This window comes from Haemorhous mexicanus, chromosome 8 (assembly GCF_027477595.1).
Source record: "Haemorhous mexicanus isolate bHaeMex1 chromosome 8, bHaeMex1.pri, whole genome shotgun sequence".
Classification (NCBI taxonomy): domain Eukaryota; kingdom Metazoa; phylum Chordata; class Aves; order Passeriformes; family Fringillidae; genus Haemorhous; species Haemorhous mexicanus.
This window is the reverse complement of record NC_082348.1, coordinates 21,937,759-21,955,686: the sequence shown is the minus strand read 5'-3', so window position 1 is coordinate 21,955,686 and position 17,928 is coordinate 21,937,759. Positions and strand designations below refer to the sequence as shown.

At 39.4% G+C, this 17,928-nt stretch overlaps 1 long non-coding RNA gene across 1 annotated transcript in view; it reads left to right on the top strand.

Annotated features, from left to right (window-relative positions):
• LOC132330602 (uncharacterized) overlaps positions 1 to 17,324 on the top strand; it is a 32,486-nt gene extending 15,162 nt beyond the window's left edge. The window contains exon 2 of the long non-coding RNA XR_009487355.1: positions 16,529 to 17,324. This is a non-coding gene — a long non-coding RNA (uncharacterized LOC132330602). The remainder of the gene's footprint in view (positions 1 to 16,528) is intronic.
• Positions 17,325 to 17,928: the final 604 nt, after the last annotated feature.

The window sequence follows — 17,928 nt, the reverse complement described above, 5'->3', positions numbered from 1 at the left end:
GCTATTAAATGTCACTGAAGATGTATAATTTACAGTGAGACTAATATATATCATTTTCTTAAATTGTTTTTATAACATAAGCTGCAGTTCTTATCCAAACTCATTTCCAGCCAAAGAGCAGGTTCCCTCACACAGATTTTTCACTTAACTAAAAACTGCAGGATTCATCCATTTAAAAAGGAAAAAAAAGTATGATAAATAGGATATTTTAACTGAATTGGGTAATAGAGAACTGCTGTGCCACTCATGAGAAATGCCTATAATTCACTTATGCCTTCTGGTATTTGTATAGCACGTTGACTCATGAATCACTGAGTAGCTATCATAAAAAAAACAATGTCTCCTTAACAAAAAATACATTTAACTCAGCTGAGATTTGCAGTTAAGATTCATGCCTACATTTTTAAAATCACAAATTCCCCACGTTACACTTGGGGAACTGTTTTTGTAGACCTGTGCACTTTGGTGGTACATTTCCTGTTCCAAATCCCAGAAAGCACTAAGGAGTTGCTTCTTGCCACGCTCCTGGCAGCATTATTCTCACTTTGCACAAGGTAACTGAGGCAGAGGAGCTCAGTAAGGAGGTCAGGGGAGAAGCAAAGTTCAAAGCTCAAGGCAGAGGGCAGAAGTAATGCTGCTTTGGGCAGCTGGTGCCCCATGTTTCCCATAGTTGCCAGCTCCAACAATAGGTACCTTGCTTCCTCTGCAACTACCTACCAGCAGTACCTTTCCTCTTTTTTTTTTTTAAATTATTATTTTTATGGAAATGTGTCTTTTTCAGCAGCCAAAGGCATTCTGAAACGGTGTTGGCCCATGAGGAAAGAATCAGACAGGTTTAGGCAGATTTTTATTAAATATATAGAGGAATTGGGATAGGAGCAGGTGAGAGGTGCCTACCAGGGCATGTCAGTATGCTTTTGTCACATCTGAAATAGTGAGAAACAGTACTTGTCACAATCGCTGGCAATGGGAAAGGGAAGAAAATACCTATAGGGTGTGCAAAGGAAATGGCCAGATTTGGGTTTTCCTCCTAGGAAAAAGAGTTCACCTCTCAAGGCCTGTGAGGCAGAGAGTAAATATCATTTAGTACTTGGAGGGTGTCAGAGGTGCCAGGTGGGAGGAGATCCTGCAGAATAAAGTCCTGATAACAGAGAAAAAAACAAAAACCAGCAAGCTCTTTGTGACTTCAAACCCACAGAATATTGCCTCTACCATGGCAACTGGGGATGCACAGTCCTGGGCTTCACTTCACAACCAGAGCCAGGCACGTTGGGCTGACTTCCAGTTTACCCCAGCCTCATCTCTTCAGCCAAGACTGAAGGGGTGAAGCATCTCCCTCAGCCGGGGCCCTAAAAATATCTCTTATTTCATCTTCCCCAAGAAGCATGTATCTACTACATGCTATTGCTTTTTTGCTTGAGATTCAATATCTCAATCACTGAAAAATACCATTCATTATAATTTGCAACTATCATTTTAATCATAAACTAAACCTCAAAGCAACACTAAGTGTGCGTGATTGCTAAGTGGTCAGCACCATCAAAGTCCCCTGGAAAAACTAATTAGTGTGTTACTAGATATCTGCATATCTGGGAGATAAATGTTGTTCACATCCCCTTCCCTAAGGACAGAATGGAGATGGTTCAGTAAAACACTCTTCCTCTTAATATGCAGGGTTTGTTGTAGGAGCAGCTCAATTCATATTTCCACCGGTTTGATGGTAAGGGAGCAGCAGTAGCAATATTAATCTGCAGTAACCTGTCAGTGAACTCTACAGCTAATATGATGTAGTTATGATTTTACCATCAATCAGAACTGAACAGGCCCTGGACAATCCTTACAGCACTGCCTCAAAAAATCTAATTGTGCAAAAGCTTCATCAGTTTCCAACATTTCTTTTTTATCTGTCACAGACTTTTGGCCTACTACACAACCTTTTATTATTGGTCTTATTGCATTAGCTTGTAGGATAAAAAAGAAAAGGCTAAATCTAAGAGTTCCCCTGCATTCCATCATTTGTTACCATGTAGGATCCTATTTGACAGTTCCATATTATTTTAGATTTAGATAAATATTCTTAGGACATATGGTATTGCATGAACTTTTGAACCATGGATTGCCAACATATAAAAAAAGGCTAGCAATATTTTTATCTCTGCATTTGCATGTTCAAATGTATAAGAAATAGATAACAAAAATGGGAGAATTAAGCTGTAACCAGGATCGGATTAGACAAAATGTAAACCCAGACTTTGTTTTTTCTTTTAATTAATTGTATTCACAGAGCAGAATAGTTGAAAAATGAATTATTAACAGCAAATATGAACTTCTACAGGAGTTAGAGTTCTACTAGTAATTAAGATAACTGTTCATTATTCTTTTCAGGCATTTTTAGTACAACCATTTATTATGTAGTTTTGTAGCTTAAATTAGATGTAGATGTGTGTGTGTGTGTGTAAATATCATAAAAGAAACACAGACAGGCATTCTCAGCCAGAAACTTTCCTTCAAACAGTGGCCATAAGAAATTACAACTTGCAGTGAGAGGCATTACAACCACACTATTTCTGGTGAGTTTACTATGCGAGAAGTTCTGGTGTAACTTTTGTGATTTTAAACAGATAAACCCATCAAGGAAGATGAACTATTAACATTATCTGTTTAGTCATTTTAATCTTTTGCATCTTAAATGTAATCAGGCTTTTCAGAAATGAAATTGCTAATCAGCATGTTGGATAAATGTTTCCATTTTAAAATGTGCACATTTAGACATAACAGCTGGCTGTAAAGAATATATTTATATTTGTGATTTAATGTATCACAAACTTTATATTTGATTTCATTTAGCTTTACCGAGAAATTGAGAAAATTTTTGCTAGCATGATCTGTTTTCACAGCAGTTTTACAGCAGCAGAAAAGCATGGAGTAATAAATGAGGTGTGCATACAATGCATTATGTAGTCTTTAAAGCAAGCATGTCTTTTTAACAAAGCAGATTTTTTACACAATTTCAAGTGATTTCATCCCTTTCTAACATGAACTTAATTCATGCGAAGCAATACAGATTGTGCATAAACAGAACACAGCACTCCACTACAAGGGCTGTTCATTAATTTTGCAAACTGTGTTCAAAACTGAGGGGAAATATCGTTTTTAGAAGAATTCTAACTTCAAAGAAATATTTTTGATGATATGAACATCAAATGAATAGCTGAGTTTTAGCCTTCAATCAATCATAACGTAAAGTAATTGTAATCTAATAAAAATAGCCATACAAAATAAGGAAATGGCAGTTGCATCCTGTTAAAAACATGCAGGAATGCAACTTTGGAACTACTGAGAGAACCGAGGCTGTAGAAAGACAAAAACAGGATGTTAAATTCTTACGACAATTGGAAGCAACTGATTTTTTAAGCACCCGCCACCACCCGTGATCATTTGTTCAGCAGCCTCTAGGGGGTTCTGTGCGACTGCAGAACCCTGCAATTTCAGGAGCACCTATGAACAGGTTTGCAGAGTACGGGCATTCACACTGATGTTGAAATGTCCAGCTGAATTGTCACCGCTGCAAATTTGACTGCTACACTAGCGCCAGTGTTCTCTAAAGTGAAAATCACAGAAGAAAGTTCTTGAGAACTTCATCCCACTTCAGAATGCGTACTTGTCATCATGGCAATAATAAAAACATTTGTTATAATTAATATAATTACATTAAACTGCATGTAGTCATTACTTAGGCAAGCATATTTAAATGCCAACCACAAATTTATTCACTTTCCTTTATGTTTTTAACAATTATTAACTCCTTGTTTTAGAAGACTGTCAGTAAGAAACACTAGTTTTCCTTCGTATTTCATATTCCTGGTTTTGCTAGAGGCTGGAACTTTACCACCACATACTAATTCTGCTCTGTACTTTAAGAGTCAACTACAAGATGTTATAGGATTCCTGCTATTAAAAAAAAGCCACTAGACCGTTAATAACAGATTGGAAAAAAAATTTAAGTTAGTGTGGTACAATGTGTCATGCCTGGCCAACCACAAATATAGCAATAGAATTATAAGCTCAGTTGGTTAGAGAACAATAAAGCCACATAAAAGTTCAAAGATTAATAACAGGATAATTATCAAAAAACCTCAACCCATTCTTTAATAAATATTGTAACAAAAATAACAACATTTGGGGATTTTAAAATCTATTAGTCTGGATTTTTCAAACATGAGAATATATAGTCAGAAATCCTGATTTTCTCTAGAAAAGGTCATTGAAGAAAAGGCTGAATATTCCCAGACCCTGCTAAATTACTCTGGTTTGCTATGATACCTGCAAAGCAGTTCAGACATTGCAACAAATGAGTCCTCTTAGTCATAGCTGTCACAAGAGGATGATTCTTACCTCATACTTGTGGGGAAATTGATAGAATGAGCTATACAAATAGTTCCTATAATGAGGATTTCCTTAACCTTTATTATTCACATGGCCTCACTTTTACATAAAAGGTAAATAAATGAAAGTTCTAGCTGTCACAGCTTTAACTACAAATTATAAAAGACCTCTTGCTTGTCAGTAAGTTAATTTTAAAGTCAAACCTGGGCATCCTATAGAACAGGGCTGGATGAGTCCAGGAATCAATGCCTGGCTTTGCTGGCCTCATGGTTCATGGCTAGAGGAATGCTTGAGTACCTTTACTTCTGGGCATGGTCCTTCTTCTGAGGGACTGTCAGGCAGGGATGTCATGCCCTCTTGCACCCAAAACACTTTGTCCTACATCTTTGGAAATCAAAATTTAAAGGAGGCTTCTCCAAAATGGAATTTAGTACCCTGCAGTTTAAGCTTCTGTGGGACTTAGGGTGAGTTTTGTCCTTGTCACAAGCCACAGTCACACACAGCCCCCACCACAAGTATGCTGTGACTGGGTCAGAGGTTTGGTGGTTCCTGTGGCATGGGAAAGCTCCCAGGCAACCTCCTGAAAACACAGCCCCACCTTCCTGTGGATTTGTGCCATGGAAATTGAAATAAGATTAGTAAAACCAAAGTGCTGGGCTATAAAAAGGATTGCAAAATATACACTGATATTGCCCAGCTCATGAGAGCCTTTTCCACTTCAGCCAGAACACCAGTTACAGTGAGGTCCCTGTACCTGCACACAGCTTATTTTGCATTATACTGGCACTGCAACACAAGTCTGAGTGAATAACAGTTATGAGCAAGCAGAGAAGTAGAATATTAAAAATTGCCAGGTTAGACTGCAAGAACACTAGGCACATAACAGGTGCAATTTTTATCTCATTTTAAACATATTTTTTAAGATTTATATATGTTTCAAAACAGTTAAGCCTGACCTTTTCTTAGACTTCCTACTACTTGATCTACAATACACCATGTGCCTACAATACTACAATGTGCCTATTTCATCTCCCAAAACAGAAACTTATCTAGTGAAAGTAAGAGAGCTGGACAGCATCTTCACAGCTCCTGCTAACCAAGAGATAATGTAACAAGTTCAGGATGTTCAGAACTCTCCAAAAGGATTCACTGAGAATTCATTGTTTCCAAAATGTCATTGAGGGATGGGTAACATGCGTGCAGGAGACCATGGGCTATCCCAGAGACACCCCAGGGAAGAGGCAGACAATGTGAATAACAAATGTCTCCTACTTTGGAGTCAGTCATAGGAGACCTCATTCAAAGCACAGTCAGGTTAATAACATTTTGAATGTTTACTCCAAATTAATTTGTCTCAGATTCTGTATAACCACAAACAAGCCAAGAAAGGCTTCCTTGTGTTAAAAAAATATGAGCTATCAAAATTCACAAAATTGAAAATAAAACATGACAGGGAATCAAACGCGTCTTTATTAATTTCCAAATGCTAACATTTCCTTTTTGGATATTTAAGCTTGTCTTGAGTTAGCCTGAGTTTCAAAGGAAAATGTAACCTCAAACAATTTTTGTTTTCCATTAAGAAAATGTTGACACAAGTCCTCCAAAAATTAAAAAATTTTCCCACTACTTTCTAAATCAAACAATTTTGAAACTATGACCCTTCCTTGAAATCATTTTGGTTGCAATGACTCACTAGTTTTATGAGAAAACATAGCATTGTGACTGCACGTGACTCCCTATCCCCTTGTGAAATCCTAGAGAGAGCAGATTCCCATCCTGTCACACATTTGGGTCCATTGCTCAACATTTCTGTGAACTGGGTAGATGGTTCAGGAGTATTTTAATTCTTCCTTTATATATTTAAAAAAAAAAAATAGTGTTTTGTGTGTAATGCAGTAAGGAGATTATTATCAATCTTAAAAGGAAAATTAACACTTAAATAATAATCATAATCAGGGCATGAAAACCCTTGAAACTAGCAGCTTGACTGGCTATTTTCTGATACAGTGACCTTATGTACACAGTGAGGGCAGTGAACACAAGCCTGTTCTCCATTCCCATCAGGGCGCAGGGGAAGGGTTACAGCAGCCCATCATGCAGCCTCTCTGCTTTTATTCCAATCCAAGAGGCAATAGTTTCCTCTGTAATTGAGCTGAAGGACACTTAAAAATAATTAATAGGATTTGGTGCAACTAGTATTATTTGTTCTGTTGTGTGACTTCTAGTTTTTTATTGCCTGCTTCCAGAGCCTAAAGGCTTTTCTTCAGAAAGGTTGAATACCAACTGTTCTGAAAGAAGTCCCAAGGCAAGACAGAATATAAATAGCTCTGCAAGCACAACAAGCTGAAGGCTCCACAGAGGCAAAAGTACATCAAGTAATTAAAAAAATACTGAATCATATATGTAGGGAATATCCCTTTACAGTTGCAGGACATATATATTAAAAACACTACCAGGATCTGAATTGTTTTTAACTGTCGTGCCAATGGGAGTAATGCGTAAACAGGAAGGGTAAATGCACAAGGGTCCACATGCAAAACTCTCCCTGAGGCCAGTCCACCTTCCCCACTTCCCCTCAAGGAAGGAACAAAGTTTTGTCAAAACTTTTTTCTAAAAGCACGTGAGCCATGTGTCCTCTTCCTACAGCTGCAGATCCAACAGCATCGTGTGCCTAAGCCACCCAGTCCCAGGGGGCTCTTGCCTCCTCCAGTCCCTCTGCAGTGGAGCAAGAGCTGCCAGAATGATGAGCATGGGGTGGACATGTGGATGATGTCCCCACCCCCTTATATATTTATTTTTTTACTTACTATACCATTACCTATACCATGACTGCTTTATTTCCAGAGGATCTGGTTTCTCCATACTCCCACAGGTGGAGCAAACCCAGCCATGTGTACCAGTCCTCTGCAACAGCAGCCAGGTCTGATGTGCAGCAGCTATCTGACAGCACAAAGGAAGGCTGTGCTTTAATTGGCTCTTTTTATGGGCCTTTCATACTGGGATTGACTTGACTTTATAGGAAGTCCTGACATGGAACCAATGCACAAGGCCTTCCGAAGCCTCAGGAGCCCCTGAAGGGGGGCTAAGCAGGGCTCTACCTGACACTGCAGCACCATCCATCATGTCAGCAACCTCCACAGCTCTGGGAGCATGATTTGTTAGTTAACACAGCCTTTGCTAGCTCACTCTCCAGCAGCATACACTGGTGGAGATCTGCACCTTTCACAAAATGGCCAACAACAATAGACCAGAAAGAACTTACCAAAAACTAGGCCAGGTCCAAACTATGCACTATTCAATCAATCAAAAATGTGCCCAAAAATATTTGCTTATTATCGAGATGATCTTTCTTGCCCTAGAATCTGAGGCAGATTATCTTCACAATTAAAATGATGGTGACACTCTTAAAATCTAGTTTTTATCTCCTTTTAAACATATGCAAGGGGTAGGAAACAGAAACCTTATGGATGTGGACTTTGGCCTGTTGTTGTTTACCTCTTTATTTATAAGAGCAAGCATAGATGCACCACAAATATTCTAACAACTACTAGTGGTGCACTGCATGCTGTATTAGAGGAATAAAGAACAAAGCTGATGGAACAGGGAGAGTAATTTACTGTGCAGTAGTTTCAGCTGCCAGTGACTGCAACAGGAACTCAGCAGATGTTTTGTTGATAAAGGTTGTTTCTTGTTGCAGAAGCAGCACCAAAATCCATAGCGTTTTTCTGCAGAACTCTGCACATCATAATTCTGCCATTTCAGTTAGTCTTAACAGCTGGAGGATAAAAAAATGTTCCACTGCATTATTTGAAATTTGTCACGTTGATTTAGTTTCATTACTGTTATTAAATTTTATTCTAGAATGGTTTACATATCAAGAATACATAATGGGTTTCTGTGTGGCCTGGGATTTATTCCTTGAATGAGGAAAGGACTCTACTGTGACAAAGTCATAAAGCCTTATTGACTTGATCCTTTGCCATAAACATTGGATTCAGGGAGTTAGACTGAATAATAAATTGATACAATGGTTGTATTTTCATCAGGAGAATAACTCCTTCCAAAACAGAACCTAACAGTAAGTCTAGATCTATGAAACTGTTTTAGAAATCTTCTATTTCCAGGCACAAATAGGAAAATATTCTCCTAATTAGGCAATAAGAGTAGAGAGAAACAGCATGAATATGCATATTTAACATATTGTTCCAATCCTGAAGGAAAATAAGACAAAAAATGTAACAAAAATTAAATGTGCACAGACATATGGAAGGATATAAATACGCAAAAGGGTGCTTCTAAACAAAGAAATACCGAACACAAAAAAGCCTTTTAAAATATAAGTTGTATTGAAAGACAAGATGAGCAAACAAATTGAAATTACAGACAATACTCCAGTTTGATTCAAATTCAGATTTTGGATCTCTTCTAATGGGACCACTAACAAGTCCAAAAAACTTTTGAATTGGCTCTAAACTTTGTGGTATAAGCCAACATTAAAATGTGAGTGACTGCCATTTTGTCACATTCCTGAAAGGCAATTTGCACACAGGAGAAAGTTGCTATGTCATGTAATGTAAATTACTCAAGATCACATGTCACCTCAGAGAGATATACTCTTGCTGATTTGTAAATTAAAGACAAGCCACAAAAGTTCCTAATTCCTTCACAACATAACTACTCATGAGTTTCTGCTGAAAGACTGCCATCAAATGGCAATAAATCTTCAGGAAATAATATCACAATGCTAGCTCTAAAGCACTCATGACTTTTTCCCAACTTTCTCTGGAATATTTCTTCCAAAAGAAAGCAGATGGCAAAATACTCAGTGGGTCAACTTTTGTGTTCAGACACTCCCAGGGGTTCCCACTAATTCGAGTTGTCTCTGCACAGACATAGACAACAACAGAAATCGCCACCCACCCTTCCTTAAGATCACCACATTTTTCCTTGCCTCACTATCAGAAACATTATTGGAAACCAGCATGGCTGTTCAGTGCATTCTGGATACATAAGCATACGGGGAAAAACAACAAAACGCTTCTCACTGAAATGGATTCGCAGATCCAGGACATGCCTGAGTCCAACCTAAATCCATCCTTTTGCTGGTGAAGCCCTTTGACAGATGACCTAACTTTGCTGCTCCTCTGCCAACCCAGCCACCCAAAACCAGGTCTTCTCTGAAAGCCACACAGCACTGCGGAGCTGAAGTGTCTCAAGAAGCTAAATCACTATAGAGTACCAGATTATTTATTTACTGGTTTACTGGGGAACAACAAATTCCTTAAAGGACAGATTTGCAGAAGAATTCAGTGCTGACCTCATTGTGTCATTACTGATGTCAGCAAAACCTGCTGAAACAAAATAAGCCCAGTGATGGACGAGTCTGAAAACCGCCCATGGTGTGAACCACGAAGAGGCTCACAGCACCTTCATTCGCTGCAGTGCTGCTGAGGAACAGAGCCCAGCCAGGGACAAGGGCTCCTGGCAGCTCAAGAGGGAGCGTGTCAGGCCACACAGCCCGGAGCGGTGTCCCCAGCCGGATGGGCGCCGCAGACGTGCGCTGGAGCGCGGGGAGCTCCAGCCACCGTGTTTGTGCCGAGGTCCCGCGTGTTGCCAGGGTTACTGCGCACACAGCGAGGGACAGGGGCCGCACAACGAGGGGAAAAGCGTTTCAGCCCAAAAAAGGAAAACATCAGCTACAGAAATGCAACGGCAGAGGCAAACCACCAGAGATAATCAAATGTTAATATAACCACATTCCTTTCCAGTGTAATGAAAAAACATCAGAAAGCATGAAGAACATGTTTCAAGTAACAGAGGGGTTTTTCTAACAATAAATTCAGACAACTCATAGGCAACTGTATGAAGACTAGAAGAGAAGAGCCACTGCAGACCTACAAAATCAGCTTGGCACACCTCCATGAGAGCTGTGCTGCTGGGCTGGGGCCAGGCAGGACCCCCTCACTCTGCCCCCAGCTGCTTCTCATGCCCACAGCCACCACCAACCCTGACCCAGCAGAGAACAAGGCTGAACTATTGCTGCTGGCACCAACCAGCCATGAGGTTCAAGCAGTCCACAACTGGGAGGCATTAAGCCTTTACGGCTGTGTACACACCAATGGCATCTCCTGAGCAGCTGAGCAGGGGAAAGGCAGAGGAGCCCCCCACAACACCTATTCTGAATGAAGGCAGCCAGCAAAACAGCCAACACCTAAACGTTGCCTGCTCCATCTTCAGACCACACACATTTGCTGTTAGTCACCTAAATCCAGGCTGTTCTTCAGGTGCTTTCATTTCTCAAGCTTGCACACTGTGAGAAAATAATACTCTGATAGTCCTAGGTTAAAAAAAAAAAAAAACTTTAAATTTTTATAAGAGCAAAAGCTGTTAGCTTGAGAGTCCTGTTTTCCATAAAACTCACATTCATAACAAGCAATAAAAATGGAAGTTTGTTGCAATATAACTTATGAGTCTGCCTAAAACTAGATCTGAAGAGATCTCCATTAAAGGCAAAATGCAGCATAGGCTTCATGCCAGACCATTCTTTTGTTTCTTTTCAATAAGAGAAAGAGTGCCAACTATGATAAAGTTTTATAAGGAAGTCACCTATTTTCTAACAACATGACTGAAATTAGCCATTCATTACGTGTAGGCTCTTAACTACTATTAATTGACATCTCTTTCCTTCTCATCTCTGAGTAAGCCAAGAATACTATTTTTAATTGTATTTCTAACTCAACATTGATATTTACTGCATTCCATATAAATTTAGACATTCCTCTGTTAAAAAGGAATCAAATGAAAGCCAGAGACCTGACCTGCTAAGTGTGGTACTTTTCACACTTTTTATCAATTTCTTTGGTAAGATTCACATTTAGGGCACAAGGCTGCAGCAGAACATCAGATGAGTCACTCAGAATAAACATGCTGCTCTGAGTCCTCTCTGCCTAAGCAGAGTGGATTCATAGCACACTGAAATCAAGAGCAGACTTTGCATAGACAGTATTGAACTTGAGTTGCATCCAGCAGTATGGGAAAAGGACAACATGCATTGGGCTGAAATAATGGTTCTGTCAATTAACCCAGCTACAGTGCACTGCTACCACATCTGGGAGGACTACAGGCAATCATTGCAGCATATTCCATGAACTTCTGAGAGAGTGAGCCCTACCTGTGATCAAATCAGTCACTGTAAGAATATCCCTAATAACTTGAACTTAGGTGTTAGAACCAGACAGCATCTCAAAAAAATTGCTCTATCCAGGAATATAACTCAGAATGTTAAGTATTAGAAATGTGAATTATTAGATCAGTCTCCTAACAATAGAAGAATCCCCTGCAACATTATTTCCCAGTTCTTTTGTGTGCCTTTTTTTTTTTTTTTTTAAATATATCACATCAAATGGCAAAGAATGTTGGGTAAACAGAAGAAAGAGATTTTTTTTAACCTCACTATAGGTCTTGTTCATGCCACGTGGTCAATTTGCCTCACTGCCATCTCTTTGCTTTCCCACCTTTAATAGGAGAGATAGTAATACCTGTCTGCTCCTTAAGACATTTGTGTTGATTGCTTATCACTTACCAAAATCTTTCAAACTGAAAGAAGTGTCACAGAGGCAATATGAGACATAAATTTGTCTTTCACTGTGTTTCTTACTTCCTTTTTGTGTTGAGAGCCAAGACTCATTTCTGATAGCTATCATGTTCTACTCCTTCTCTCATCAATTATTTGAAGAAGTTACTGTCATCCAAGGCTATGTTTCTAATGATTTTTTTTAGCTGTGTAATTTAAAGAGTGCAAAATCATTCAATTTCATCTTATTCTGGAGATCACTAACTGTAATTATACATGGAAATTATGAAATGAAGAAAAACTAGATATACTCTAATCCACTTTCAGGGTCTAGCATAAGAAATCCAGGTCAGTTATGCTAATTTCAAACAGTGTAAGTTCACCAGTGCTTCAGAAAAAAAAAAACTGGTATCAAGTTATGGAGCAAAAGTTTGTTCACAACAAGGATTTCATTTTCCTCACAGAAATGTGGAGCTAAATAAATAAATTATTCTCTTCTGACTACCTGATCAATCAAGAATTGCTAGTCAAATATAAACACACCTTAAACACAATTCCAAACCCAAAAGATACCCCTCCCCAAAACCTTCAGCCCTCCCAAACCAATTGAAAAAAACATATCACAAAATCTCATGTTATGCAAAGAGTTCAAGGAGATTGACCTTGGTTCTTTCAAAGGCTATAATAAGTATTCTTTGAAGAAAAGGAATGCTAGTGAGAACAGATCCTTTCACACATGAGAAGAGTAAATTAAAGATTCAGAAATGGTTCTGACATTAAGTTCCTTTTCAAGTTTTTCCTCAGTGGGAAAGAAAAAGGAAGAAATGCTGGAAGCATGGAGGGAGAGTGGGATGAGGATTCTGTGAAAGAAACTGCAACAACTAATGAAGGACATATAGGGAAACACATTGGGGAAATGTGAACAAATTAAAAAACCTAGGCAACCTGCATTGTACAGGACTTTAAAGAATTAGCTAAACTCCTTTATCTTCACAAGACAAATAACTGAAGAATTAAAGTAGAGGGAAATATTAACATTACCACCTTAAACAACAGCAAGAGTACTGCAGACAGACTCGTAAATCCAGTTTCTGTCCCTAATGGTCACTCTGTCTTCAGTGAGCCTTGGGTGCAGAGCCTTGAGCAAGGACAGGGGACTATCCTAGTGCAGATGGGCTTTAATAGGGGCACAATGTTGTATCTCACAGGATCTTAGCTGAAAAAGTAATTCACATTGGCTCAGCCATTTCCATGTGGCTTTCAAGTTGCTGAGGTAATGAAATTACAGGAAATAAGCTGCAATGTAGCAAAGTGGTGGGAACTGTCTCCTGGCTGCCATGTGGACGACCACTAGGAAGAGACTGTTAGACTTCTTTGTTGATGATCTGGAAAAGAGAATGCACAGCACTTTGATGAAACTCACAGGTATGAGTGTGAAAGACAATGTACAAAGAAAATAATAGAGAATTTCCTAAAGATAGAACCATGGAAACAAAATAATCAAAGGAGACTCAACTTGGAAAATAATGCAGCCTGGGAGTGCATCTGAGAAGGAATTACAGGAAGGTGAAATCTCAGATGCAATAATGATGACAGAGATATAGGGAGATAGCTCAGGCTAAATGGCATGAATTTGTAACGTGCTATGGTGTGAAAAGGCCAGTACAATATGGGACAGGGTAAATAGTGTCACATCACTGAGAAAGGAACAAGTACCACTTTCTGCATGCTGCTGGTACAACTCCATCTGGAATATCATACACATTTCTGAATATTGACAAATTTGAGAGTTCAGAGAAGAGCACCAAACATGATCCAAAGACTAAGAGGATTGATTTATGAGGAGACATTAGAAGAGTTAAAAATATAAATTGCTTGGCTAAGAAATGATTAATGGGGGACATGATAACAGCCTACTAATATTTGAAGAGGACCACCAGTGAAGGAAAGGCATTTTTCAGCAGTATTCTCATGAAACATGAGAGTACAGAGAGCGACTGAGAAGCAAAAACATATACTGAGTATCAATAAATGCTTACTGATCATGAATTATCATAATCTGAGGAATAATTTCCTCCATAGGAGAGGCATGTGGCTTTTACTTGTGGCTTTCAAACACAAACGTGAAGAATTCCTTAAGAAACCTAGGCACCCACAACTGTGAAAGTTTGAACTCTGACCTCTCTGATCCATTCCAGCTCAGCCAAGCTGCGTGCAGTCTGTAAGTCCCTCTTCCCCAAGATGATTTGGGCATATTTGTACAGTTGTTACATTCTGATTTGTGTTTTTTCCCATGCTGTTTGCTACCCTGGCATTCATAAAACTAAAACAAACAATAACTGCTGTTAGAGAAGTACTTTTGTTACTTGAGGGCCAGTGAAAGTCTCAGCACCTGTCTTACCACTGCATGCAAATAACAAACCAGCAGTCAGACACCTACAGAGCCTTTCAGTGACTGGGCTCTTGATGAGCTACATTCATGGTAAATATTAGATTCAAGTGCTTCTTCCTTTCTTTTTAAGGTGAAAAAATAACAGCATAGCAAAGCCTGACTACTCTGGTTTGTCAGAAAGCTCATGGTTGGCCAATAACACTGGAAAAACAGTATGAACCTGGCAAGGCATGGAGCTGGAAGGTAACTGGAATCCTTCTTCATCCAGCCACAGACTGTTTCCCAGGGAGACAGAACGCTGTAACACGTGTCATGCAGCAGCAACAGAAGTTTTAAATCTTGCAGTTCCCTTAGCTAGATATATCTCCCAAAGTTAGATTAATTGTGTATCTTTCATCTTCAGCCATCTCTGAAAGGTCTTATCTTTATCTCTGCTTTCAGAGGTCCATAAATTTCTCTGTGTTCAAAGGCTTCATCCCTTCCCCCAGTCCCTCCCTAGTTCAGATATCCACAAACTCCAGCACGACTGGCAAATCTCTCTGTATTTAATCCCCTTAAATTATCTTCCCCTTCATACCTCCTTCCATGTCTTTCACCTATTTCCTTCCTATGCTTCACTGCTGAGTTCATCCTTGCTGAATCCTTCTGCTGGCAACCTCCTTTCTATCAAAAACTTCCCCATTATGGAAATCAACATTCCCCATTATGGAAATCAATATTTTCTTTCCTGTTAAATATTTCCCCAGTACTGGAAACCTAAATTATTTAAAGAATAACCAAGAATAAAGAATTGACCAAGTCAATTTTAAAACCATGAAATTTGTTTGAAGGTTTTCACTTTTTCCATGGACATCTTTTTCCCCTCTGCAGAGGCAAAATTATCCATAAACTGCTGCCAATGGTTTTGCTTAAAGTGCTCACTGAAGAATCTAGAGTGAAATATATTCAACTTTGACACTTGTTTTCCACCTAGTAAAGGAATTTAAATCCCTAAAAAAAAATGGATTTAGTTTATAAGCAGGCAGTTATGTTTTCAATGTAATTTTTATTCATGTTTTTCTTCATCAGATATGACTGATTCAGGTAGATCAGTCCCTGTACACTGGGTTACCATAATTATGCACTATACCCATTTCAAAATTAGTTCCAGCTAGTTAGCTTCACTGCATGACAATTCACACTGCCAATTGAGAATTTAACCTAGTTTGATGATGGATACATATAAACAGCAAAATCCATAATTTATACACTGTAGGAAATAAACTCTCTGGCTGGCCAGGGACATGAAGGATATGAAGGGTTTTCATTTTAGATGGTTGGAAATTTTAAACTCAAGCAGCTTTTAATCAACAGACCATTGAAAACAAATTTCAGCAGTTGCATTTCTTATTCAGCAGCAGTACAATGTAACTGAAAATAGAAGCTCCAAAAGCTTGATGGTCTATTACTCAACATGTGCTTATAATAAATTATATGTAAATAGCAGTTATGGTGTACTAAGAAAAGCCAGAAAAGACAACCAGTTTCAATAAACTGGAGGGGCTGAGAAAAGGGCCATTTCTGTCCTACTGTTCTGAAATAAGTCCTATAATTCAAACACTTGCATGTATCACTGGTTTCTATCATTGTTAAGCTGCAGTGGCATCAAGTCCCATTGTACTAAAATAGTTTTCAGAAAGCTAGCACCAGTTACCAGAACTAGATACTGTTATCCCTCACTCTCAGCGTCGGCAGCAAGGCTGGAGCAGGCTCTGGGCTGAGGAAGAGCTGCAGGAGCTGTGCTGTGCAGAGGGGTGATGAGCACTCAGGGGTACGGGGTGAGCTGCCCCAAGCCTGCAATCCCAGCAATTCCCCACCACTGCAGTGGGCACCCGGCACTGAGAGTGGGGCTGCAGCAAAGCACCTGCAGGTCACACCTCAGGCCTTCCAAGAGAGCTGGGGGCTCCTTCCCCATGAAACCAAGGGGTGTAAAGATTGGGCTTAAATAGCCATGGTTACACGAGTAAAAGGGAATTAAGAAAAGTGTTCAGCCTGAAGCACTGGAGCAATGAGCATCTCCCCACACATGCAAATTTACTACAATAGAGTGAATTTTCCCTGCTAGTATAAGGAGGAAGGGCTGGCTTTATTTCTGAGTTTGGTTTCCTATACTCTTAACAGCTTTCTTTTTACTCTAGGTGAAGATGGCTAATTACGGACCACACAGACAGACAGTGAAGACTGCACACTCCACCAAGAGACCAAGATACAGGCTACAGTTTTTCACAAGGATAAGAAGAAAGTGTTATAAAAATCAGTTATGGATTCACCATGTGACATGATGGCCTCCATCACTCCCCTCCATTAATCCCTATCCTGCATCCCTGTGCTGCTGTTGTGGAATCTCATCCACTACTGCCATGCCGTGGGTCCACCTTAGTGCCTCAACTCAGGGTGCTGGTTGGAGGGAGCTGGATGCTGCAGAAGCAAACATATGCTGGAGACCTGCCTGTGTAACACAGGACAGGCTGAGAGGGCAAACTGGCTCCCTTTGGACTGCGCATACTTCTGAGGGGAATGGAAAAGGTTGGTTGCAAAAGTTTGCTGCAATTTGGTACAGAGGACTGATTGGGATGAGTCACTGATAAAACTTCAACGTTGTGAGTTGGAACAAAAATCTCAGTGGAACAGTACAAGAATCATTTAAATGTTTTAAATTATAATTTGTCATGAAGAAAAAGACAACACTTCATCCAAAGGCAATTTTACAGGAGTGATTGCTCTGACATGAGCAGCAGACATATAAGGGAGGTGCCATCCCAGGAAAATGTGTGGAGCCATTGGCAGGACACGCAAAGGAAGATAAAAACTAAAAATCCAAGTGAACTCTGGCATAACGGTAGACAATATTGCAGCTGATGATATTGAAGTTCCCACACTAATACTTCAGTAGGAAAAGGTGCCAATAAAGACCTTATTGAAAAGCACACAAAATCAGAGCTTGATCTGAATTTAGAACAACGGAGTTTCAGAGCACACATGGAGCTGTCACCTGAGGACACTTTTTCCAACAGAAAACAGAAACCCAGACTAGCTGCATTATTACACACTGGGGACTTGTAAAAATGGAGGCTGAGACAGCAAAGCAAACTCAATCAAACTCAGCGCTGTCAAATCCATCTTATCCTGGAATGAGAGCTGGTACTAAACTTCATGGGGATTCTGAGTTTCCTGGAAATTGCAGATGTGTATTTTTTACAGTAATTGCCACATAAGAGATCCTTTAATTTTCTTGCAACATCCTCTTAATACTCTCTGCAGACTCATCAGCCTTCACTGGTTATTATCCCTGACCTGATCCATTAGATCGACTCCTATTACAGCACCAGTCTTTATTTTATATTACATAAATAGGGTCAGGCAAATGCAGACATGAAATGTGCAGTTAGAAATATGCAACTGTAAACATATTTTTGTTGGGCAAAATATGCAAGTACCTAAACAGATGAAGGAATAGAGCTCTCCTATCAAAGGTCTTAGGCTTTCAAAAACAGAATTCCAGAAGTTGTCAGTAGAAGGAACAGGATTGTAAAAAGCA